At 46.1% G+C, this 24,517-nt stretch overlaps 1 protein-coding gene across 4 annotated transcripts in view; it reads right to left on the bottom strand.

The window, feature by feature from the left end:
- The window catches only part of CGNL1 (cingulin like 1), a 189,597-nt gene extending 165,415 nt beyond the window's left edge, over positions 1-24,182 (bottom strand). For 2 of the 4 annotated variants that reach the window (XM_049905309.1, XM_049905312.1), the window contains exon 1: positions 23,292-23,378. The gene's annotated coding sequence lies outside the window, so the exon portion shown is untranslated. Of the gene's footprint in view, positions 1-23,291; positions 23,379-24,135 lie in introns of those variants that run through there. The other 2 variants (XM_049905311.1, XM_049905310.1) reach the window with 2 other exon arrangements.
- Between the last annotated feature and the right edge of the window lie 335 nt (positions 24,183-24,517).

Raw genomic sequence — 24,517 nt, 5'->3', positions numbered from 1 at the left:
ATAAGTTCCAAGAAAAGGTACTGAGGTAACTGTGGTCAGGAGGGCCCTGATTTCCACCGGGATAAATGACAGTGGCCACCATGGAGGCCTATGAATCCCCTATGGGTCAAAGGCTGACGGCAGAGGAGAAACCATTTCAGTTGGTTTACAGCAGCTCTGTTCTCTACATCAAAGCCATCAATGGCTTACAATGCCAAGGGGATCCAAGCTCTCCACCCTAGACTCCCCACCCACCCCCTCGCCCACCTCACTCCAGCCATGCTCGCTTTCCTTGCTTGAGTTCCTCCTAGCTTTTCTTCCTCCTTTAGTCTCAGGTTAAATTTCACCTTCCCAGAGAGGCCTTCCCTAAAGTGTCTACCTGCAATCACATTACCTCCACTCAATCCCTCTCTGGCCCTCACAGCCCTCCCAGGAGCCATACTTTAGATCAAATTCTCTCCATAAACTTCTCTTCTCATTGCTCTGGGCATTGCTCATATAAAGGTATGATAATTTTGTTTTAAAAAGCTGTGAGTTGGCAGACAGTCCAGGGTTCTACACCCAGCTCTGCCAGCCACTAGCCATCTGACCTTGGGCAAGTCTCTCAACATCCCTGGTGCCTCAGTTTCCTCATCTGAAAACAGGATTGGACTAGCTGATCTTGAAAGCTCATTCCAGCTCTCACATTTCCATACTTCATGATTCAAAAATATTGGGGTAAAATATTCTCTTGAAATTAAAATGCATGTAAAACACACATATTTTTAAATAACAGCAAAAATAACTTACTAATATACAGCTTATTGGTAATAAGGAGTCCTGGTGATGCAGTGGTTAAAGCACTCAGCTATTAACCAAAAGGTCGGCAGTCTGAACCCACCAGCCACTCCACAGGAGAAAGATGTGGCAGTCTGCTCCTGTAAAGATTACAGCCTTGGGCAAGCAGTCATCTAAGATGCATCAATTGGTCTCAACCAACCTGGAGCAAAGGAGAATGAAGAACACCTAATACACAAGGTAATTATGGGCCCAAGAGACAGAAAGGGCCACATAAATCAGAGACTACATCACCCTAGTGGTTAAGTGCTACGGCTGCTAGCCAAAGGGTCGGCAGTTCGAATCCGCCAGGCGCCCCCTGGAAACTCAATGGGGCAGTTCTACTCCATCCTATAGGGTCACTATGAGTAGGAATCGAGTAGAGGGCACTGGGTTTTTTGGGTTACATCACCCTGAGACCAGAAAAACTAGATGGTGCCCGGCTACAACTGATGACTGCCCTGACAGGGAACACAACAGAGAACCCCTGAGGGAGCAGGAGAGCAGTGGGATGCAGACCCCAAATTCTCATAAAAAGACCAGACTTAAAGGTCTGACAGAGACTAGAAGGACCCTGGAGGTCATGGTCCCCAGACCTTCTATTAGCCCAAGACAGGAACCACTCCCAAAGCGAACTCTTCAGACAGGGATTGGAATGGACTATGGGATAGAAAATGATACTGGTAAGGAGTGAGCTTGTTAGATCAAGTAGACACATGAGACTATGTGGGCAGCTCCTGTCTGGAGTGGAGATGAGAAGGCAGAGAGGGTCAGAAGCTGGCCCAATGGACACAAAAATAGAGAGTGGAGGGAAGGAGCGTGCTGTCTCATTAGGAGGAGAGCAACTAGGAGTATACAGGAAGGTGTATATAAATTTTTGTATGAGAGACTGACTTGGTTTGTAAACTTTCACTTAACGCACAATAAAAATTAAAAAAAAGGATTACAGCCTTGGAAAACCTATGGGGCACTTCTCTGTCCTACAGGGTCATGAGTCGGCATCAACTCAGTGTCAATGGGTAGGTTATATCAGTAATCCTTAAACTCTTAGGAAAATTTTATTAAGAAGGTCACAGCCGGCAATGCATTGTCTCATTTTCTTGCTAATCCTGTAAAGACGTGTTGAATGACAGTCATTATCAGAAGAAGAAATATTATAGCAGGGACAAGGACACAGACTTCCGCCCCCACTGCCAGATGACTGGGCACAGCCTCCCCCATCTCTAGGCAAAGGGCAATGGCACTCCTTGGCCCTGTGACCTGAGAAGGGTTCTGGCCATGTTTTCTCTCCTCTCCCAAAGAAGGCACACTCTGAGCCCTGGGAAATGAGCTCCATCCTTGGTGTTCCTAAGAGTCACAAGAATATTGCCATCTCTGCCCAGGTAGGCTAGTGGTCAGGGTAGAGAGACTTTGATTCCAAGTCCTAGAATTTCTGTCTGACTTCTTTTTGCCTAAGACTCTGCGAAAACCTTCCCTGAGCCCAGAGACTAAACTAGATAACCCCCTCGGTATTCCTACAGCGCCGTACGCGTATGCTCCATATTAAACTAAGATTATGTGATTTACAGGTCCATCTCCCCCAGTGGAATGCAAACTCCTCGAGGGCAGAAATCAAGTTGTATTCATTTTCATATACCAGCATCTAGCACAGTGCCTCCCATACAGCAAGTGTTCTATCAGTGTTGCAGTAGACACCATCAGGGTTAAGGGCACAGGCAATGGAGTCAAAACTGAATTTGGTAGAATGCAAGTCCACTACCCAATGAGGATGACAAACAATACCAAGTGTTGACAAGAATGTGAAGTCGCTGAAACTCACACACTGCTGGGTGGGAGTGTAAACTGGTACAAACACTCTGGAAAACTCTTTCACAGCATCACCAAAAAACCTAAACTCATTTTGGTCAAGTCAATTCCAACTCACAGCGGCCCTATAGGACAGGGTAGAACTGCTCCATAGGGTTTCCAAGCAGCGGCTAGTGGATTCAAACTGCCGACCTTTTGGTTAGCAGCCTGAGCTCTTAACCACCGAGCCACGACGGCTCCGTACGTACCACAGCTCTATGTATATTGCTGCTGTTGTTGATAGCTACCACCGAGTCGACTCTAACTCATGGTGACCTTACATACAACAGAACGAAACATTGTCCAGTTCTGCACCATCCTCACAGTTGCCAGCACACTTGAGTCCATCACTGTGGCCTTTGTGCCAACCCATCTCATCAAGGATCTCCCACATCCTCACTGGCCCACCTCACCAAACATGATGTCCTCCTCTAGCAACTGACCCCTCCTGATGACATGTCCAAAGCAAGCAAGTCAGACACTGTTCTGCCACAATCCATAAGGCTAATTTTCATTGGCTAATTTTCAGAAGTAGACCTCCAGGCCTTTCTTTTTAGTTTGTTTTACTCTGAAAGCTCTACTGATACCTGTCCACCACGGGTAACCTGTTGATATTCAAAATGCCAGTGGCATAGCTTCCAGCATCACAGCAACACACAAGCCACCATAATGTAACAAACTGACAAACAGGTAGTGCCCATATTTACTAAGACCCAGCAATTCCACTCCTACGTATATGACCAAAGAACCACATACATATAACTACCAAAAGGCATATATGAGAATGTAACACTAATAGTAATAGCCAAGAAGTACAAACAACTCCAAAGCCCATCAACAGTAGCATGGATAAATTACACTGGTATAGTCATACAATAACATATACAATGAGAAATGCAGCAATATTTTTAGCAATGAGAAAGCACAAAATATCGCTACATGCAAAAACATGGACGAATCTCAGACATAATGTTGAGTGAAAAAAGCCAGACACAAAAGAGTACATGTTGTATGAATATGATTCACTTTTTAAAAAAGTTAAAGAACCATCACAATTTTATTTGTTGGTTACCTCTCGGGGGGGGGGGGGGGTGGAGCAGCAGAAACTTCCGATCTGGAAAATTCTGTACACTTAAGATTTCTGCACCTTTGTACTTAAAAAAAAAACTTAAGCTTTTAGCAGTCACTCTAACCACTTACTAGCTGTTTGGCCTTACACAAATGTCTTAACGTCTCTGAACTTCAATTCCTGCCTCTGAAAACGAGGGGGATAACAGCACCCACTTCATGGGAATGTGATGAGAATTAAAAAAGGCACTGCACATAAAGTGCTCACCATGGTCCCCAGAGTCCAACGCACAAGAACAATGACGACAGCAACAGCAGCAGATGTCAACTGAGGCCCTACTTGGTACCAGGCACTGCTCTGAGCTAAAGCTCTTAATCACTTTGCGATACCATCTCTCCCAGTTCCTGTTCTGATCTATTCCTCAAGGCCAAAGTCAAGCTGCAACCTGGGAGGCATTTACTAGGGTCTGCCCGGGGCGTTTCAAGGAGAAGGGTGAATCACTAGTTGCGTTGCCGTGAGGTTTCAAAGAAAAGAAATGGGCAGAAGTTACACACTAGGATTAATCACAGACTATTGAAGAGAAAAACGACTTCAGCTTCTTAAAGCCATAGCTGCTCTTTGCAAAAGTGGAAAGAATATTTTATTCCAGTGCAATAACTCATTTTAAATTGAGGTGTCACCTGGGAACTGAAAGAACTCATCTTTCTTCCCTGCGGAAAGAGAGGAGACAACTAACCCTCTGTTACACGTTTTTCATGTTGATTAGCTAAATTTACTATCCTTTAATGCATTTCAGATTTACAACTAAAGTAATTTTTAAAGTATATGCTTGCTGTGAAAGTGAATTAAAATACTGCTCATGAAGCAAAAGGCTCAGGTTATATAAGATTATTTTAATTAAATGAAGCACCTTGCAGCAATCTCCAATTCACAAGATTAACTATGGATTTAGGAATGAGTCACTTCTCGTCAATTTATGCTTCAACTAATTTTTAATTTGCTTTCAACTAAGGAAGGGAAGGGCTGCCTGCGTTTGAAACCAGTCCCGCCATTACTAGTTGTATCACCACGTGCAAGTTAATCTCTCTGTGCCTCGGTTTCCTCATCTGTAAAATGGGATAACAAAATTATTACAAGGATTAAATGTGTTAATATATGTTAAGTGCCCAAAACAGTGCGAAGCACCATTAAGTGCTATAGAAATGTTAGTATTGTTAATTTTTATTGTTTTCTGATACAGATGCACGATTCATCTAAAATTATTAACATTAATCACAGAATTTGCAGATTGAGGATAAAAAACCCATTGCCATCTCAATACCGACTCGCAGCAACCCTATGGTACAGAGTAGAACTACCCCACGGGGTTTCCGTGTAGAGGCTGGTGGATTCGAACTGCTGACCTTTTGGTTAGCAGCCAAATGCTTAACCACAGCACAACCAGGGCTCCAAATGGGCTGTCTGAAAACCAGAGAAGAACGGGTGCTAAGATTATGCCAAGTGAGTGTGAGCATTTGGTTTTTGTAGAAATACATACATGTACTCTAACAAATGATTTCACTCAGGCTTACCCTAGAACACAATGTACCAATGATCCCAAGTTCTCTGGATCATAAAATGATCCCAAGAAAAATCTGAAATATGACTCTTCTTGCAAATATTGCTAAGGACACCATTAAAAAAATACATTAAAAAGGTTATATTTACTTTTTGTACATCAGAAATGTGCAGGAACCCTTTCACGGCACATTTGAGGAGCAAAGGTGATGATGTCCAAGCTCAGACTCACTCAGCCAATAGCATAGGAGGCCTCCGAAAATTTTACATTTTCCTCCAATTGTGAACACTAAACGCTTTCCATTTTGTTCCAAAGGAAATGATCTTACCATAGCCTGACAATATCATCATTGTCTGGGTAAAGTAGGTATCCGGTAGCCATTACAGAAGGGCTAAATGCTAAAACCCAAGGGCATCAAAGTTAAAAGCAACTCAACAGAAATGTCAATTACCCAATTCATTCGTTCTTTTGATTTACAGGAATCAAACTCGGAAAGAGAGAAGCCTCAGGCAAGGAAACTGTGAAGAATATGAACACAACACAAGCATAGCACCCTACCTCCTCTTCTCTCCACTCTCTCCAATAAAAAGTCCCTTCAATACCCACAGGTCTCTGGTTTTCTACAGAGCTACATTTCAAAACACTACCCACCAACAGGCACGTTCACTTTTCTAAATACTGGCCAGTGAGGCTGAAAATTCCTTTCTCACTACTATTGTCTGTAGTTTTCCTATTTTCAGAGTGACATAATGAAGATAGTAATTGTCTCGTGTATTAATCTAGGGTATCAAAGAACTTTATTTGGCTTTAAAAAATAAATAAATAACTGCTCATTCTATTCACAGCAGACTTTAAGACATCTACATAGAAACCATATACTAAACACACAGCTAACACTAGATTGGTACTCAACCCTTTGCTCTGCCATTGGTTGCAACAAGCTTATTCAGCTTTATATCCAGACTCAGCACAGTAAACTTCAGTACAGGATGACTGGAGGAACAGACATGAATTAGTAATAAATCAGATTCTGGCAAGCTCAAAGAAGAAGTTGGAAATGACAGCCATATTTTACTTGCAAGATAATTTTCCAGGGAATCTTTTTTTTTTTTTTTCTTTCACTGACTTGAGCTGCTTGGTTGGTTTTTGGCACTAAATATTCATTCTCCAAATGTATATTTGACTCTACTATGGGTAAGACAAGGAGTCCCGGTGGCGCAGCAGTTAGGAGCTCTCCTGCTAACCAAAAGGTCAGTGGTTCGAACCTACCAGCTGCTCCATGGGAGAAAGATGAGGCAGTATGCTTCCATAAAGATTACAGCCTTGGACACCCTATGGGGCAATTCTACTCTGTCCTATAGTGTGAGTTGGCGTTGACTTGACAGCAATGGGTTTGCCTTTTTTTTTTTTTAATGGATAAGACACTATGCGAGGTACCGAGAGAAATAAACGATGACCTTATCTGGCTCCTAGACTTTTTTCCCTTCCACGTCCTCCCTTTAAACCATCACACACAACATTCAGGCAGCCAACAAATACATGAAAAGATGCTCATTACCCATCAGAGATGCAAATCAAAACTACAATGAGATACCATCTCACCCCTGCAAAAACGGCAATGATCAAAAAAACAGAAAACAACAAATGCTGGTGAGGTTGTCGGGAGGTTAGAACTCTTATACATTGTTGGTGGGACTGTAAAATGGTACAACCACTATGGAAAATGGTATAGTGCTTCCTCAAAAAGTTAAAAATAGAAATACCTATGATCTAGCAATCTCATTCCTAGGTATATTTCCAAGGGATATAACAGCAGTGACACGAACAGACACATGCGCATCTATGTTCATTGCAGGGTTATTCACAGTAGCAAAAAGATGAAAACAACCTAAGTGCCTATCAACAAATGAATGGATAAACAAACTGTAGTACATACATACAATGGAATACTAGATACCCATAAAGAATGAGGAGTCCGTGAAACACCTTATAATGTGGTGAGTCTAGAGGACATTATGCTGAGTGAAATAAGTCAATCACAAAAGGACAAATATTGCATGGTCCCATTATTACAGAAAGTCAAGAATAGAAATACACACAGTATCAATGCTCTTTGATCGTTACCAGAGATGGGAGGAAGAAGGACAGGGTATCGCTTTTTAGATAGTAGACATTTGTTATTTTCAGTGATGGGAAAGGCAATACCAAATATGGGTGAAGTCAGCACAAGCTGACCAAGGTAAACAAAGACACTAAGAAGTACACAAGAAAAAAGGGACAATTTTGGTAAATGCCATAACATATACAATTTTGCAAAAACAGTAATAACAACCAAAAGTATGTGTGTGGTTACCTAGGTAAATACATACACATATATGTGTATAAGAAGGGATAAGTGAGTACATGCACATGCATGTATAGGTGTATCTGTAGGCATATGTATATACGTGTTTGTGTGTGCTGCATATATATCCATCTATATAACAAAGCACATAGGAGGCACAGTTATGGAGGCTTCCTAGACATAGCCAAACAACTCGTGGGATTGGTTTACTGGGTAAAAAGGCTTATGGCCGTAATCTGGGGGGACAACTTAGTCTACCGGCGTAACACAGTTCATAGAGATAATGTTCTATATCGTAGTTTGGTGAGTAGCAGCTGGTGTCTTAAAAACTTGGAGTGGCCATCTAAGATACAACTACTGGTCTCTACTCGTATGAAGCAAAAGAGAATGAAGGAAACCAAAGGCTCAAAGAAGAAATTAGTCCACAGGACTAATATCCCACACAAACCACAGCCTCTTCTAACCTGAGACCAGAAGAACTAGATGGTGCCCGGCTACCACTACCAACTGTTCTGACCAGGGACACAATAGAAGGTCCCAGATAGAATAGGAGAAAAATGTCGAATAAAATTCAAATTCTTTAAAAAAAAAAAAAAGACCTATTGGATCAATAGAGTCTAGAGGAACCCTCAAGACTATCTCCCTAAGATAACCTTTGAACATGGAATTGAAGCTATTTCTACAGGTCACCTTTCAGCCAAGTAATAGATTGGCTTATAAAATAAACAGTATCACCCATGAGTAATGTGCTCCCTTAAACAATCAACTATGTGAGACTAAATGGTCAACACTTACCCAAAAGCAAAGATGAAAAGACAAGGAGGGGAAGAGAACTAGACCAATGGAAACAGAACAAACAGAAAGGAAATAATGAGAATACTGACACATTGTGAAAATTATTACCAATGGTATGGAACAATTTGTACAACGAATGTTAAATGGGAACCCAATTTGCTGCATAAACTTTTACCTAAAACACAATACAATATTACTTTAAAAAGAAATCACACACAGCCAAAGGATGCTCCCATCCCGTCCCAACCATGCTTCTGGTAATACCCACATCAGGCCCCCACATACCTATCAACAACTTTTTTATCATAAAGGCAGCACATACAGTGATTTGTACAAAATTAAAACAGTAGAGGGCATGAAATAAAACATGGTTCTTCCCAACCCTGCAGTTCAGAAATACCCACGGTTCCTTGGGACTAATTCCAGAAATTACATTCACAATCAAGAATCAAGACTTTTTAAAAACAACAATGAGATCACAGGATACATACTGATTCGCACCTTATATATATTTTTTTAACTTAATAGTATATTTCGTAATTTTTCTATATCGGTACCTTCAGATTTGCCATAACGTGGTCATACCTTAACTTATTTAACCATTCCCCTGTTGAAAGGCATTTAGATTATTTTCAGTATTTTGCTTCTATAAATCTGCAATGAATGTCTTTGTATGTTTGCCAGCACGCTTGTGTGAGTACACTCATAGGACAAATCCCTAACCGTGGAAGGGCTGAGTCAATATGTACACTTCCTTCTGAAAGAGAATGCTGTGGTTGACACTGGTGTCTACATACTCAACCGCAACTGCTCCCTTTCCTCCTGGCCCACAAAACCCCAGTTCTGTCCCCTCTTCTGCCAGTACCCATCTACTTCAGGGAAGGCTGGGCCCCTGCCAGCCCCAAGAATGGTCCAAATCAGCCCCATCTCCACAAACCAGTTATTGGTTTAGGGTGGACACGTGACCCAGTTCTGCCAATAAAGTATAAGGGGAAGTTCTGCTGGGTCCTAGCTTTTCCTTCCCCTGGACCTCACTATGCAGAAGGATACAATGTGTGGGACAGCTGCAGCCACCTTGGGGCTATGTTTCTGTGATCTCGAGATGGGCGACACGTGCCCCCTAGGTAACTGCTGTCCCTTCTGCTCAGGCCTCAGAATGAACACACACAGAATAGACCTAAGCCCAAATGGAAGCCTAGGGTCCAGCTTGACCCAGACAAGGCCAGCCCAGCCTAGGAAAACCGAACTGCAGCCAACCTGTAGATGGGTAAGTGGGACAATAAACATTAGCTGTTATAAGCCACTGAGATCTGAGATTGTTTGTTACACAGTAATAGTATGCAGCAAAAAGTAATGCAACCATCATAAGAGTCCACGTAACTAGGTATACGTGACATGTAACAGGCACTCAGTAATAACATATCTGTGTTTATTGTAAGGAGATCTGGAATCTATAATTCAAACACATACAGAGCACCTGCTACACGAGGCATCATGCTAGGAACACAGGAAGCTGAACCCAATGAGAGATACAAAAACAACGAATTCCTGTATGTGTTTTTTTGGGCAAGCAAAACCTCAAGCTTCCTAAATCCTACTGGAGAAGAGACGTCTGTGTTGGCAAAGCTTCTCTTCTTTCCGTTGGTTGACTTTATTGTCCATAGTTAAACCACAAAAGAGATGGAATTCAGCATCTGTACACTGAAGTGATGTAAGTGAGGCTTACGTTTATTGAAGGTAGACTCTACTTCCTTCTATAAATGTTCTCTTTGCTTAAAAGACAGTTGGGGGCTAGAAGTTAATTTTTGAAAGACAGAAAAAGCTTGAATTGCTTCTTAATGAACTCCTTGGTTCTACTAATGTTCATTTACTCATTCAGCACTTACTGAGCGCCTTGATGCCCCAGGCATATGGCCCACAGCTGTGCTGGGAAGTGGCGCACAGAATTCCTGGCCCAAACCTGGCTGCCAAGGGTAGCTGCAGACCACGGTGAATTGTTTAAAAGCATAGTCCACATCCCCATGTCAGAAACCAAAAAACCAAACCCACTGCCACGCAGTCTATTCCAACTCATAGTGAACCTACAAGGACAGAGTAGAATGGCCCCATAGGGTTTCCAAGGAGCACCTGGTGGATTTGAACTGCCGACCTTTTGGTTAGCAGCCGAACCCTTAACCACTACTCCACCAGGGTTTCCACCCTCATGTAGCATCCAAAAAATATTTAAAAACAAAACAAAACCAAAAAAAAAAAAAACTCCTTATAGTTTAATTCCAACGTCTTGCATTTTTACTTCTAAAAGAATTTCGTTTAGACTTCACACGTGAAGGTTTCGCCATGCCTTTCTCCTCTGAGGACGATGCAGGACAGTTTCAGCCATATTCCTGACGACATTCACCTTCTTCACTCAAAGACTTGTGGGAGACTCTCAGCATTAGTAACTTGGCATAAAGTCTTTTCAAAGCTCTTTTGGAAGTCTAAATAAATGATTACCTGCTGCTTTGCCCTTCTTCCCAGACTTATATATTCTCCCTCAAAGAACTTCAGTGGATTCTTCAAGCACAAAAATTTCACCATCTGCAAGTCCTGCTTTCTTAAGAGTCCGTGACGTGCCCCTGCCTGGGTTCCACAGCCTACCGGCTACAGAGGTAAGGAAGCTCTGACTACAAGCAGCATTTTTACGATTCTAACTGGGAGACCACATAAGCAAGACATCAGTGTAACAACACAAGCACACATGTTCTAAGCACATTACACATACTAACTCATACAACATAACCCCAGGACCAGGATTTGAACCTGGGCAGTCAGGGGGTCGGAGTCCAGGCTCTTAACTGCCAGGCCCTGCTGCGTCTCAGTAAAATCCCACCTGTGCCAGTGACTGTGGAGCTGCCTCACCCTCCTGTCCTTGCCCGGCACAACAAAGATCCTCGGAAAAGCGGTGCAAAGGGAAGGCCATTCTGGAACCCCCTTTGTCCCAGGACATGGCTTTTCTCTGTGTCTGTAACAAATCCTACAGCCTCTATGGGCCTGCATAAGCCCACCACGGCAACCGATGGGCCGCTTCCTCTTCGCAGGACCTACCCACCTCTCCAGAATCGGAGCAAAAAGCAGAGCCCCTCCAACCATAAGGGCCAGGGCACCCTCAGCCCAAGGAAGCTCCAAGGCCTGACTAAGAAAGCTCAGGCCTAACACGAGGGCCCCAGAATCTCAGAAGCCCCAGGCTGCTTTCCTAAATAGTTCAGTCTCATCCTTCTGAAGCTCCCCACCCTCCAGTTAGTAAGGCCGGCATTGGGGTGGGAGTGAAAGGAAGAAGGGACGTGGGAACTGCCTGCTCTGGCAGAGAAAGCTGCACCTCCCTTCAGAGCCAGCATTACATCTCTGTACAGCTTTAGGCTCTGGGTGTGTTTTACCAGTGGCTGCACACAGTGGGGGAAGGATACAGAGTCAGCCTCACCCCGCCCCCCATGTCTGTCCCCCAGTCTGGGTCAGTGACAAGCTACAAATCCGGCCCAGGCCTCCACCTGGAAACCTACAGCAAAGGATATTATTAAAGTCACAGGTTAAGGATCACTCAAGTCCACAGCTCCTCATTTAGAAGCCTGCAGGGGCATTCAATGTAAACACACCCCAAGAATGCTTTAAAACAGAGGGAGGTTTTTATTAAAGGACTTAATTGAGGGCCACTTCTCATCGCAGAAAGCTTTAAACCCGAGGAATAAAAGGGTCCTGGTGGGTGTTTTCAGACACTTGTTTTTAAAACCTGCCACGCTGTCATGGGGAAGTGAAGCTAATTCTTCAGCAGAAATAAAACACCCCACAAGCCCTACTCCCCAGCTACACCGAGAACCTGGCATGGGATCTCCATTCCAATATTCATTTCAAGGGTCACTGGAATCACGGGATAGGAAAGTGGAAAAAATAAGGCTAGCCAAGAAGGACCAAAGTAAGGGAAAAAAAGACATTTTAAAGCTTGAAAACAGGGCACGACTTGGGAAAACAACGGGCCTGAGGAAAACGGGGCTTTGGGTTCTCCACCAGAAGACACTAGATAAAAGGGATGAAGCCTGGAACATAGCTCAAGGAGGATGAGTCTTGAAAACACGAAGCCCAGTGAAAGAAGCCAGACTCAAAGGGTCACACCGTGTTTGATTCCACTGACGTGAAATGCTCAGGAAAAGCAAATCCATGGGGACAGAAAGCAGACTGGCGCCTGCCAGGGGCTGGGGGTGAGGGGAGCTTGGAATAACTATTTAATAGCCACAGGGTTTCCGTCTGGGGTGGCGAAAGACTTCTGGAACGAGACAGTGGTGACGGTTGCACAACACTGTGAATGTCCTAAAAGCCACTGAGTCGTGCAGTTTAAATTGGTTAAAATGCTAAATTTTATGTTCCTGTGTTTTAACACACACACATACAAAGACAGCAGGAAATTCCTCTTTGAGCTCCTAGCCTAGGGGCAATCATCTTCCTTACCTGAGTAAACAGATACCTGCTGCAGGCCAAAATGGTAAACAATATCATTTACTAACAACTCATTCATTGAGGCAAGTTTTGCACAGCACTGAGCACTTCACAAGGACAGAGTCCCCCACAGCCCCGAGGGGGTGTTACTACTGTCTGTATCCTCATTTTACAGGTGTGGAAACCAAGGCACAGTGAGGTTCAGTAGCTTGCCCAGGGTCCCACAACAAAGAAGGGAAGAAAATTAAACCTAGACATACGGTGACCAAGTAACTCATAGCCATGCCTCATGCTCCTAACCACTGGGAAAAACTGCCTCCTATGTCACAGAATTAGTTTCCCGAGCCTACATTAAAACTTTGCCTGTAAGACAGAATTTCTTTGGCTGTCATAAAAAAGCAGAAAAACCAAACCAGTTGCTGTCAAGTCAGTTCTGACTCATGGCGACCCTATGTATGCACAGTAGATGTGCTCCTTAGGGTTTTCAAGGCTGTGACCTTTCGGGAACAGATCACCGGGCCTTTCTTCTGAGGCACCTCTGGGTGGGTTCAAACCATCAACCTTTCATTAGCAGTTGAACACTTAATCACTGGCACCACTCAGGAACTCCAAGCCCTAATCATTTTTTAATGGCATTCATTTACTGAGTGTCATTTATGAACTGGGCTTTCTGAAAAACATGTTCAAAAGGCACCTCCACGTGTACAGAGCTTCCTGTATCATTTTATTTAGTCCTGGGAACAACACAATGAGATAGAAGTGCTGATATGATAACCTGCCCTTTTACAGAGAAGAACCAGGCTCACAAGGTCAGAAGCAGGTCTCGGGAGCCTGGCTTCTGCTCCAGCTCGCCAGCACTGGCCAAGGTGAGCTCCCCTGACACCTTAGCACAGAAGTTATTTATATGTAAACAGAGGCAAGCAATTACAAATGAATGTAAGGAGGCTTAGTGGAGAGGAAGCTAGCTCTTCCCACCTGTGGAGCTACCCAGAGGCATCAAAACAAGATTAAATTTCATTCCTTCCAGCCTAACTAAGAAGGGAGGACTCTATCACTGGCCAATAGCACTCTTTGATCAGAGAAGTTAAAAAGAGCTGCCACGTTGGGGGATCGGCTATGCAGGGCTTCTCAGCCTTGGAGCTATGGACACTTTGGGACATTTTGGGGCGGATGATTCTTTGTTGTGGGGGGGCTGTCCCGTGCATTTTAGGATGTTCGTTCACAGCATCCCTGGTCTCTTCCCACTAGATGCCAGTAGCCACCCCTCCCCCGAGTCGTGACAACCAAAAAACGTCTCCAGATATTGCCAAACGTCCCCTGTGGATACTATGTCAGACATAACATGCTCCTCACAAGAATTCCAGGGGGTAGGTGCTATGCCCGTCTTATAGATGAGAAACTTGCCCAGAGCCACACTTCTTCCTGGTGATGGGCAAACAGGACTTCCAAACCAAGTAGGACAGACCCCAACACTGTTACCTCACAGCCTGAAGAGGAATGAGAAAAACAAAAGACAGACCTATTTAAATGTTAAACTGCAACTCCCCCAGGAAAAAGGATGGTGGGCTTAACCCCCCAAGAAAACACACGCTGCTAGCTCTGATGGCAAGTGCAGCCCCCAGAGAAGCCAGAAGGGCCTCCTTTATTTGCAAAATAATGAGCAAGCCGGTGTAGGGACACCCTTCAGAGAACAAATGATTGAAGCACAAACCCAAGCAAAAGACCACTGACCATGAGAACTCGAAATACGTAAAACCACTTCCTTTTACCAAGAACTCCTTCTCTCGTTACTTTTGTAAAACACTTCCCTAGACTCATCCTCCTCAGGGCCCATCTGATTTTCTCTTCAGAAATCGCTGTGGCTGCTAGAGAGAGGCAGATGAAACACAGGATGCCAAGTTCCAAGGGCTGACTGCTCCCCTGCCTCCCTTCCTTCCTTCAACAAACCTTTATTGAGCACCTATTTCCTGCTGGAGTCCCTGGTTAACCACTCACTGCTAACCAAAACATTGGCAGTTCAAGAAAGGCTTGGCAATCAACTTCTGAAAAATCACCCATGGAAAACCCTACGGCGTACAGTTCTACTCTGACACACGTGGGGTCACCATGAGTAGAATCCAACTCTGCAGCAACTGGTTTGGGTTTTCATTTTGTTTTCTGCTAGACACCAGGGATGCAAACTGAGTACTGAGACTCCCCCCGCCTTCATAGATTTGTGGGAGTTCAGACATGTAAACAAAGGCCATCCACTGTGCTCAAACTGCTGAGATAGGAGCATAGCAAGCAGTCAACAACCTGCTGGAGACATGAAGGATGGGTGAGTTGAAGGGATGACGAGGCAGCGTGGCCGTCAGAGCTCTGGGTCTAGAAAGGCAGTGTTAGACGGCCGGGGTACGAGCCCTGGCTCTGTAGCTGCACCACTTGGGCAAGTGACCCCATGTCCCCAAGCCATTTCCCTCACCCATAAAATGGGGTCATGACAGCACTAATCCCTCGTTGGTGCCGTCAAGTCAATTTCGACTCATAGCGACCCCATGTGACAGAGCAGAACTGCCCCATAGAGTTTTCCAGGCTGCAATCTTTACAGAAGCAGGTCTTTCACCCGCAGAGCTGCTGGGTGCGTTCGAACCACCAACCTACCAAAAGCTCTCAGGACAGAGCTGGCAAGAAGACAGCACTCTAGGAGGTGTTATTATGATGAGAAGGGGTGCTCCTGGCCAGGTCTCCTGGGAAGACTCTGGTGACCCTCTCCCTCTTCCTTACATCACCTAGCTGCTTCACACCCATGGAAGTTGGGCATATTGCAGGTACCTGGACCTGTACTTGGAGGTGTCCACGCCTTGCGCAGACCAGACCTGGAGAAGCAGGTAACCAGTAGCTCTCATCCCACCCCACTGTCCACTCCCCAAAGCTTACAGGTGACCCAGGACAGAGCAGGCAGTTAGGGCTGAGCTGGTATGGCTGTATCTGGAACAAAGGTGCCTAAACCCCAAACCTGAAACTCACCAGGAAAAGAAATCCCAAGAGCAAACTCCACCCTCCAGTCCCTTTGCAATAGCTCTCTCTTATCTCTCTCCCATTCCTTCTCTATCAGTCCCTCCCCAACTCCTTAATCACTTCTCTAAGTAAACTCTCCAAGGTTTTGATACTTGACTGAGGCAAGAAGCCACACTAATCAACTCTCCAGCAGCTGCTGTATAGTTCTGAGTGAGGCACTCTTTTTAATAAGCAGGATGAACACCTCACAGGCAAAAGTGGCAGGGACTCAAATCTTTTTTTAATAAACGCTATCAATACAGCTACAAAGAAGTTCAAAGATATATACTAGTTCATAGGATGTACTAGAACCTTTTCATGACTTTGAAAACTGGGCCATTTCTTTTTCTTTCAGAATAAGGCCAAAAGAGCCCAGCTGTTAAGGGTCTGAAACTCCAAGTTAGAAACGTCCACTTAGTACCTGACTCAGGACCTCACAAGCCAGGCTTCCCATCCATGAAATGGGATTATGCAATGCTCAGGATTCCTGGGAAGGGCTACGTTAAACACCAAACAGTGTCTGGTGCATGGTCAGCAGTAGTTCCTCTTCCCTGGCTAGATTATAAATTTGCAAGGGAAAGCAAATGCAAAAAATACAGAATAGAAAATCAGGTAAAGAGAGCAAAGGCAAGAGAATTATTGAGGCAAAAACTAGAAAATCTTGGTCATCTTGCCTCAATCTGCTAGCAAAGGGATGAGCAATAGTAAAAGGATATTAATAGCATGGGGCATGTTTTTTAGACATGGGTCTTCTAAGTCCTGAATGACACAAAGCAAGGACTGGAACCATCGTTGCTCCACCTAAGACAAGCAGAAGGCCCTGTGATTGGGCCACAGGAAACACACTCCACCCTGTAAACAAAGGGGCTGCCAGCCGGCTTGGCAGAAACAGTCCATGTTCATAAGAAATGCCCTGTGCTTTAATCCCAAACACTCTTAACTCCATGACGACCCTCCACTAAGTCCCCTGGAAATGTTCCTGGGAGCTGATCCTTTTCCGGTTGAGATACGGAGCTGGGGACCATGGCAGGGCACACTCACTCACCCTGCTTTAAGCCCATCTTCACCAATAGCTCCGTGGGCCTCTAACCCTTTACTGCCTGTAATCTCAGAGCTTGAGGTAACTGCTAGGCAGCAAAGTGTTGTTTTTGTCACAAGTACCACAGAAGCAAGAATTGACTGTGCACAGCTCTGTTTTACTCCAGAAAGTTCAACATTAAATTTTGTTTTTCATCTCTTACCGAACAAGCAATTATTCATAGAAACTTGGAGGTCTGCAAAGCTTGGAAGAACATGGAAATGTCTGTCTAACTTAGGATTTGAGAGGCATTCAGACACTTTCTGAACAGTGTCACCTGCCCTTTCCTTGGAAAGACTCAGAAGAAGGTGAATTCCGTGAAACTTCCCTTGGGATCACAACCCTGCAGTCAACTTTGTTCTAATATTACCCCTCATCTAGTAAAGGTTTTCAGTTCAAACCCACTAGCCACTCCGCGGGTGAAAGATGTGGCAGCCTGCTTCCCTAAAGATTGGAAACCCAGTGGGGCACTTCTTTGTCCTACTGGGTCACCGTGAGTCAGAACCAACTCGACAGCACTGGGTTTTTTGGGTTAGTAGAGGAAAACAAACCAATTCAGGTGGAAGGAGCCTGTGATATTATATGGCACTGAAAACAATTTCTTAATCAGCTCTGCTAAAGAGGAGTGTGAAACAGTGAAAAAAACTAAGCTTTGCATTCATGCTTCCACTCTGCCACTGGGGAGCGCTGTGATCCTTAGCAGGATCTGCCACCTCTTTGAGCCTGTTTCCTCACCTGTAAAATGAGGCCACTGCCACCTGCCTCTCAGGAATGGAAACCAAAAACAATCCAAACTCATTACCATCAAATCGATTCCCGACTCATAGCGACCTTATAGGACAGAGTAGAACCTCACTCACCATAGGGCTTCCAAGGAGCGCCTCGTGGATGTGAACTGCCGTGCTTTTGGTTAGCAGCCAAACTCTTAACCACTAAGCACCAGGGTTTCCCGGGAATGGAAGGGTTTAAGAAAAACCCAAAACCGTTGCCTTCAAGTGGATTCCGATTCATAGTGACGCTACAGAACAGAGTAGAACTGTCCTATAGGGTTTCCAAGGAGTAGCTGGTGGATTCGAACTGCTGACCTTTTGGTTAGCAGCCATAACTCTTAACCACTGCACCACCAGGGCTCCTCTAAGGGTTTTGAGCAACGGAAAAGAAGTGCTGAGCACTTTACCTGGCACAGGGAAGGTAGTCAATAAACAGATGGTAACTATTCTTATAACCCTGAGGTTATTAGCCCTGTGGGGCAGCTATCTGGATAGCACCTTCCCAAGGGAAAACCAGTGTGAAGTCCAGTTTTCAGCCTGTTCAAGGAAACATGAGCTAAAGTACAATGGTAATAATGAAGCACGAACGTCCACCCACTGGCTGGACTCACAGACACGGACCAAAACATTTGCTCTAAAGAGAACAGAGGTGGCTGCTTTCATGTGGCCCTCATTCTCTCCTTCCAGCTCTGTTGTTCAGATAAAATAACCAAAACACCAAACCCGTCACCATCAAGTCTATTCTGACTCATAGTGACCCTACAGGACAGGGAAGAACCGCCCCGTGGGGTTTCCAAGGAGGGGCTGGTGGATTCGAACGGCTGACCTTTCTGGTTAGCAGCCAAAGTCCTAACCACTGCACCACAATGACCAAGCTTATTTTGCCAGTTACCAACATCACAAAAATGGATCCAGCCACAATCGCTGCCAGCTCCCCTGTTGCCCGAATCCGTCCTTCTGGCTTCACTTCCCTTCTCCCCTCTTCATAATCAGTACGCACACCCTTCCCTCTTCTCCATCAGGGAAGTGTCTGAGATAAGTATTTAAAACCTGGTGTGGACTCTAAACCAAACAGCTTACCTTAACTAGTAAAGAATGTCTGCCTTGAGCATCGTGCTCTTTTAAGAACTATCTATATGGGATCAAACTGACCACAGCAACTGGAAAGATTAGATAGGGAACTTAGGGGGTAGTGAGCTTATGTTAACAGCTGAGGAACAATCCAGGAAAGGAGGGTGAGAATGGCTGCACGACTTGAAGAATGTAATCAATGTCAGGAATTGTATGTGTAGAAATTGTTGGTATACGTTCTGCTGTGTATATTCTCAACAAAAAAATGAAATAAATAAATCAGGATTTAAAAAAAAAATTGTGTGTGGAATTAACAAAATAAAATTTATTTTAACACAGATAAAGCCTCTCTTATGTCTACCGTTATGGATTGAATTGTGTCCCTAAAAAATATGTGCTGTAAATCCTAACTTCTACCCGTTAGGAAACTCTGCTGGTATAGTGGTTAAGTGCTACAGCTGCAAAACAAAAGGCTGGCAGTTCGAATCCACCAGGTACTCCTTGGAAACTCTATGGGGCAGTTCTATGGTTATAATTCCATTTGGGAATGGGTTGTCTTTATTATTAGGCAAGACTAGTGTAAGGTATATTTTGAGTCAATCTCTTTTGAGATATAAAAGAGATTTAAACAAGCAAGCGAAGAAGCAGAGATGGGGGAAGAGAGATGCCAACCCACATGAAGACTGCCCAGGAGCAGAACTCACAAGAGACAAGGACTTTCCTCCAGAGCTGACAGAGAGAGAAAGCCTTCCGCTAGAGCTGGCACCCTGGATTCACACTTCTAGCCTTCTAAATTGTGAGAAAATAAATTTCTGATTGTTAAAGCCATCCACTTGTGGTATTTGTTATAGCAGCCCTAGATGACTAAGACACCTACCATGCTAGTGAACTGAGAAAGTATCTACCCAGGTGAGACGAGACAGGTGCTCCGGGTGTCCCAAGGAACTCCATGCTCACCGTGATTATCAGGGTTGCCAATGTACTGCATCCCATGGTTTGCATACCCACCAGGCTTCAAGCTCCTGGGACTGTAACCTGTTTACTCAGTGGGTAATACAGAGCTTGGCTAATAAACAACAACCACCCATTGCTCTTGAGTCGATTCTGACTCATACTAGGGGCTTAATAAGATTTGCTGAATAAGTGAATAAAGAAATGAAACAATAGAAAAGTTTTGGCGTGAATTTAAGGCGAAGCACTATCTCTCCCAAGGATTTTGTTTTCGGAGACAGAGGAGGATTGTGTGGAAAGAGGGTAAAGAGGACTGGAGCTGTGGGGTTTTTTTTGTTTTGAGGGTTTTTTTATGTCATAAAATTGTTTCTCGATAACGGCAATGTCAAGTGCCCGGATGAAGTAAGCGCTTGGTCATTCAGGGAAAGTTACCCAATTTTTAATTCTCCTTGAACTTTGTTTCTCTTCTTTAGTGCCAACCTCTCATGCCAGGATCAGAGGATGAAAAGAAAAGCACAAAATCAGTTGGGTTTTCTTTAAAAAAAAAAAAAAAAAAGTCATTGGCATCTCTTAGGCTGCTTCAAGGGAAAAGAAAGTTGAGAAGACCATTAAATTTCATTTAACCACCCTTCGCCCTATCAGCACAAGCAAACTGCCCCCTACTTAGAGAAAAACATAAAAAGAAAGACAGTGCAGTCTATCCTTAAAAATAAATCAAAGGTCTCTCTTCTGGATGGTGTACATCCTTTGCCTAAATGAAGAAGTCCCTAGATAACACTTTCTTCATACTTTTCTTCTTCACTTGCTTTCCTATCACTTTATAATACTGGAGCTGCTACCCCCAAAGTGAGAAATGTCTCAGTAAATCTGTTCAGGTCACATTTACAAGCACTTTTCTGTCCTTTTGGCCACAAACACAGCATTACATTCACATCATAACTGTTTCTGTTCCTGTTTTCAGACCCCAAGATGAAAAGAACCTCAAATATGCATTTTTTTTTTTCCCAAATGGAGACAAGGCTCACAAGTTAATAAACCATTCAATAACATGGCTTCTTTTTGTTGGCCTGGTTTAAAAAAAAAAAAAAAAGTCAACAGTAGGAAAACACTTTCCATGTGTTCTTGCTCCCCAAAGGTGGAGGATTCCGGTCAGGGGGCCTGAGGCCACCCTGTCAGGCCATGCACTCCACATAACCTGCCATTCTCAAGCCAAGACAATTAAGTCGGCTCCCACAGTGACCACACTTCCAGCAACTGAGCACAGGGATAGGAAGGCAGGGAAAAGAGAAAAACCAACCGGGCAAAGCCACGGAACTTTTTTTATTTTTCAAAATGAGTGTTCTTTCTACCAAGCTTTGAAGCTAGAAATGAGCACAAACATTCCCCACCTCTGGAGGGCCTTCTCCTGAAAATATGTCATCCCACTGCAAGTGAAAATGCAATACAGAGGGCCATCGCCTACGAAAAAAATCAAACCCACCGTTTTTTGGCCAGGTACCGACATCCAGGTAGAAACAGAATACAGTCATACCTGGGGTACAACAGTAATTTAACCAAGGATCCAGGCGACTACCCTGTTGGTAGCAAGGACGCTGAAAATACACTTTCTTAATAAACGATCAAATTCAGTCAATATATGCATCCATTAAATTTTTCTTTAGTCCTACACCCCTAACATTTTTAAGATCATTCGACAGGTGGCTAAGGGTCTCACCTCAGATGTGCCATGCTAAGGTAAGGCTTTAATTCCCTAACTAGGATATTATTCTATTAACAAGAAATACATGCTGTCATATTTGCAAGGCTTGATCACACACCTGGAATCTTAACCCACAAGCGCACACCCATTAACACAAGTATCCACCATAAAACCTTAAGGATCCAATTAGCTTTACTTCGTGAAGTAAAATTCCCCAGATTTATGCAAAACTATTATCCATGGGGAAACCCTGGTGCTGTAATGGTTAAGTGCTACGGCTGCTAACCAAAGAGTCGGCAGTTCAAACCCACCAGGCGCTCCTTGGCAACTCTATGGGGCAGTTCTACTCTGTCCTATAGGGTCGCTATAAGTCGGAATCAACTCGACGGCACTGGGTTCGGTTTTTTTGGTTGATTATCCATGGGGCTGGGGGGGTCTTCTTAAACTGGTGGATTCCTAAAGTATTTTTCGTCCTTTTAATCTGAAATCCTTTTCAAATATGACAAGTCAAATTATCACTTGGTATCCCCTGAATATGGAAACCCTGGTGGCATACTGGTTAAGTGCTATGGCTGCTAACCAAAAGGTCGGCAGTTCGAATCTGACAGGCGCTCCTTGGAAACTCTATGGGGCAGCTCTACTCTGTCCTATAGGGTCACTATGAGTCGGAATCGACTTGAGGGCAGTGGGTTTGGTTTGATTTTGGTTTCCCTTAATAGGACAACCCTGTATTATAACCTTGACCCTTAATTCCCACACTCCCACCTCCTTGACAGAAGGTGCCCTGGCAATATTTACTGTAAGCAGAGGCAGAAACAAAGGGAACTTCATAAAGGCCCCATCTGCAGTCTATGGTTAGAAGCACCAACAGGCCCTCCAGGTGGAGAGGTAGATTACAGAAAAGTCAAGAGTGCCTGAGGAGAGTTCTGTAAGACTGATCTCTAGCCAAAAACCAAACCAAGCCGGGTGCTCTCTAGAGCTTGAAAAAGTGGCCCTAGGAGCGAACCCCAAAACAGAGGTTCTCACACTTTGCTGCACATTTGAATCACCCGGGAGACTTTTTAAAACTCCATTGCCCAGGCTGCACCCTAGACCAACTAAATGTGAATTTCTGAAGGTGGGTTCCAGGCATCTGTATTTTTTTAAAACTCCCCAGATGTGCGGCCAAGTTTGAGAACCAAAGCCCCCAACCCGTTGCCACCGCCTTGTGAGCAGCGGAGGCTTTGCTGGGAGCGCACCACTCTTTGGGGGACTTCTGGGAGGGAACACACGCACAGTAAATAATACGAAATATTTAAAATCCTGTGTAAATAACTCCAACCTGAGAGGCAAGCACCTGCCTGGAGGCCAAACAGTGATGCAACTTGGAAAAGTCCCTTGGAAAGCTAGGATATGTGCCCTAAATGAGCCGGGGGCTTTCAGGGATGACCTGCCTGGACCGCGGAAGGTGTCGTGGTCGGAGGGGCGGTCTGGGCAACCGCGCCGGGAGCATAAAACTGGGTGGGCCGGGACCGAGGTGCTCCGTGGAGGTGCCGAGGGGACCCTGGCCCGCTCTCAGCTGTCGCTGGAGCCCGAGGGTCGAGGCAGGGGTGGAACGCAGGTCCTGGAGACCCTCCCCCGTGGCCCAGCCGGACGCGGCTTCCCCAGGAACCCCCACCGCATGGTCCGCGAACCTGCCTGGCGGCGCGGGGGCCAGGGGCGCACCTCCTGCCTGAGCCGGGGACACGCCCTCCGGGGGCCACATCGGCGGAGCCCCAGCCCCTCGGCCCCCGGGTCCGGGCACGCCAAACCCCGGCCCCGCTCCAAACTCACTTACCGCTACCGAGGCCGGTGTCCCGCTCCCGCCGCCAGCACAGCCAGGCTCGAGTGCAGGAGCCACGGCGCCTCGGGGAGGCCGGGCCAGCCAGACCCGCCCCGGGAGGAGGAGCCTGGGCCAGACAGACCCGCCCTCTGACCCCGCCCCTGGGAGGAGGGGCCGGGCCAGACCCGCCTGCAGACCCGCCCAGGGAGGAGAGGCCGGGCCAGGCCAGCCCGCAGACCCCGCCCACAGACCCCGCCCCCAGGAGGAGTGGCTGGGCCAGACCCGCCTGCGGACGCCCTCCCGGGAGAAGAGGCCGGGCCAGGCCAGCCTGCAGACCCCGCCCCGGGAGGAGAGGCCGGGCCAGACCCACCTGCAGACCCCGCCCATAGGCCCTGCCCCGGGAGGCGGGGCCAAGCCAGCCAGCCCGCAAACCCCGCCCACAGCCCCTACCTCGCAGCCACAGCCCGCAGGCCCCTCCCCGAAGTCCCGCCCCGGGAGGAGGGGCCAGAGCCAGACTCGCCCCACAGCCCACACCCCGCAGCCCCCGCCCCGCAGGCCCGCCCCGCCCCTCCAGCACCCCGGCCCTGCAGCCCCCTCCCACAGCCCCCGCCCCGTCCTCCCGCAGACTCCCCCCACCCCGGGAACAAGCCCCGCCCAAGCCGCCCCGCGGAGAGGTCCTGCGCCCTGACGGGCCTGCCGGGGGCGCTCCCACGCACGTCCGTCAGCTCGCCGGCCTCCTTCACTCCCAGGACCCCTCGTGCAGCCCACGGCCCCTCGGCGCAAATTCACCCACTGCACTCGGCCTCCGCCCGGGACGCGCGCCCTCTGCGGCCCCGCCAGCGCCTCTTCCACCCCTTACCCATTGCCTCACACCCCTCCGACGGACGCTTCGTCTTCGCGGTGCCTCTGGTCTGAACGTCCTCCACCCCTCTTTAGCCAGCCCCGGGCATTTAGCTCCACCGAGCCTCCGCCTTTCCAAGTTCTCCGCCTCCGGGAAGCCTTCCCTACTGCGCGGCCGGTCCCCACCCCACAGACACTGAGCTCAGTTTTCCCCTCACCCTTCTGCGCTGCCTTGTGTTTGCGTTTAGGACATATTTTAGGACTTTTTTTTTCCCCCAGCTAGGAGTCTCTGGGTGGCGCAGACGGTTAAGCGCTCGGGGTTAGCTCTTCTTGGCAACCACAGGGGCACCTGGGAAGATGGGTATGGCAGTTTGCCTCCCATGGTCACAGCTTTGAAAACC

This window comes from Elephas maximus, chromosome 13 (assembly GCF_024166365.1).
Source record: "Elephas maximus indicus isolate mEleMax1 chromosome 13, mEleMax1 primary haplotype, whole genome shotgun sequence".
NCBI classification, from domain to species: Eukaryota; Metazoa; Chordata; class Mammalia; order Proboscidea; family Elephantidae; genus Elephas; species Elephas maximus.
The sequence above is the reverse complement of the archived record's forward strand: the minus strand, read 5'-3'. Positions and strand labels throughout refer to the sequence as shown.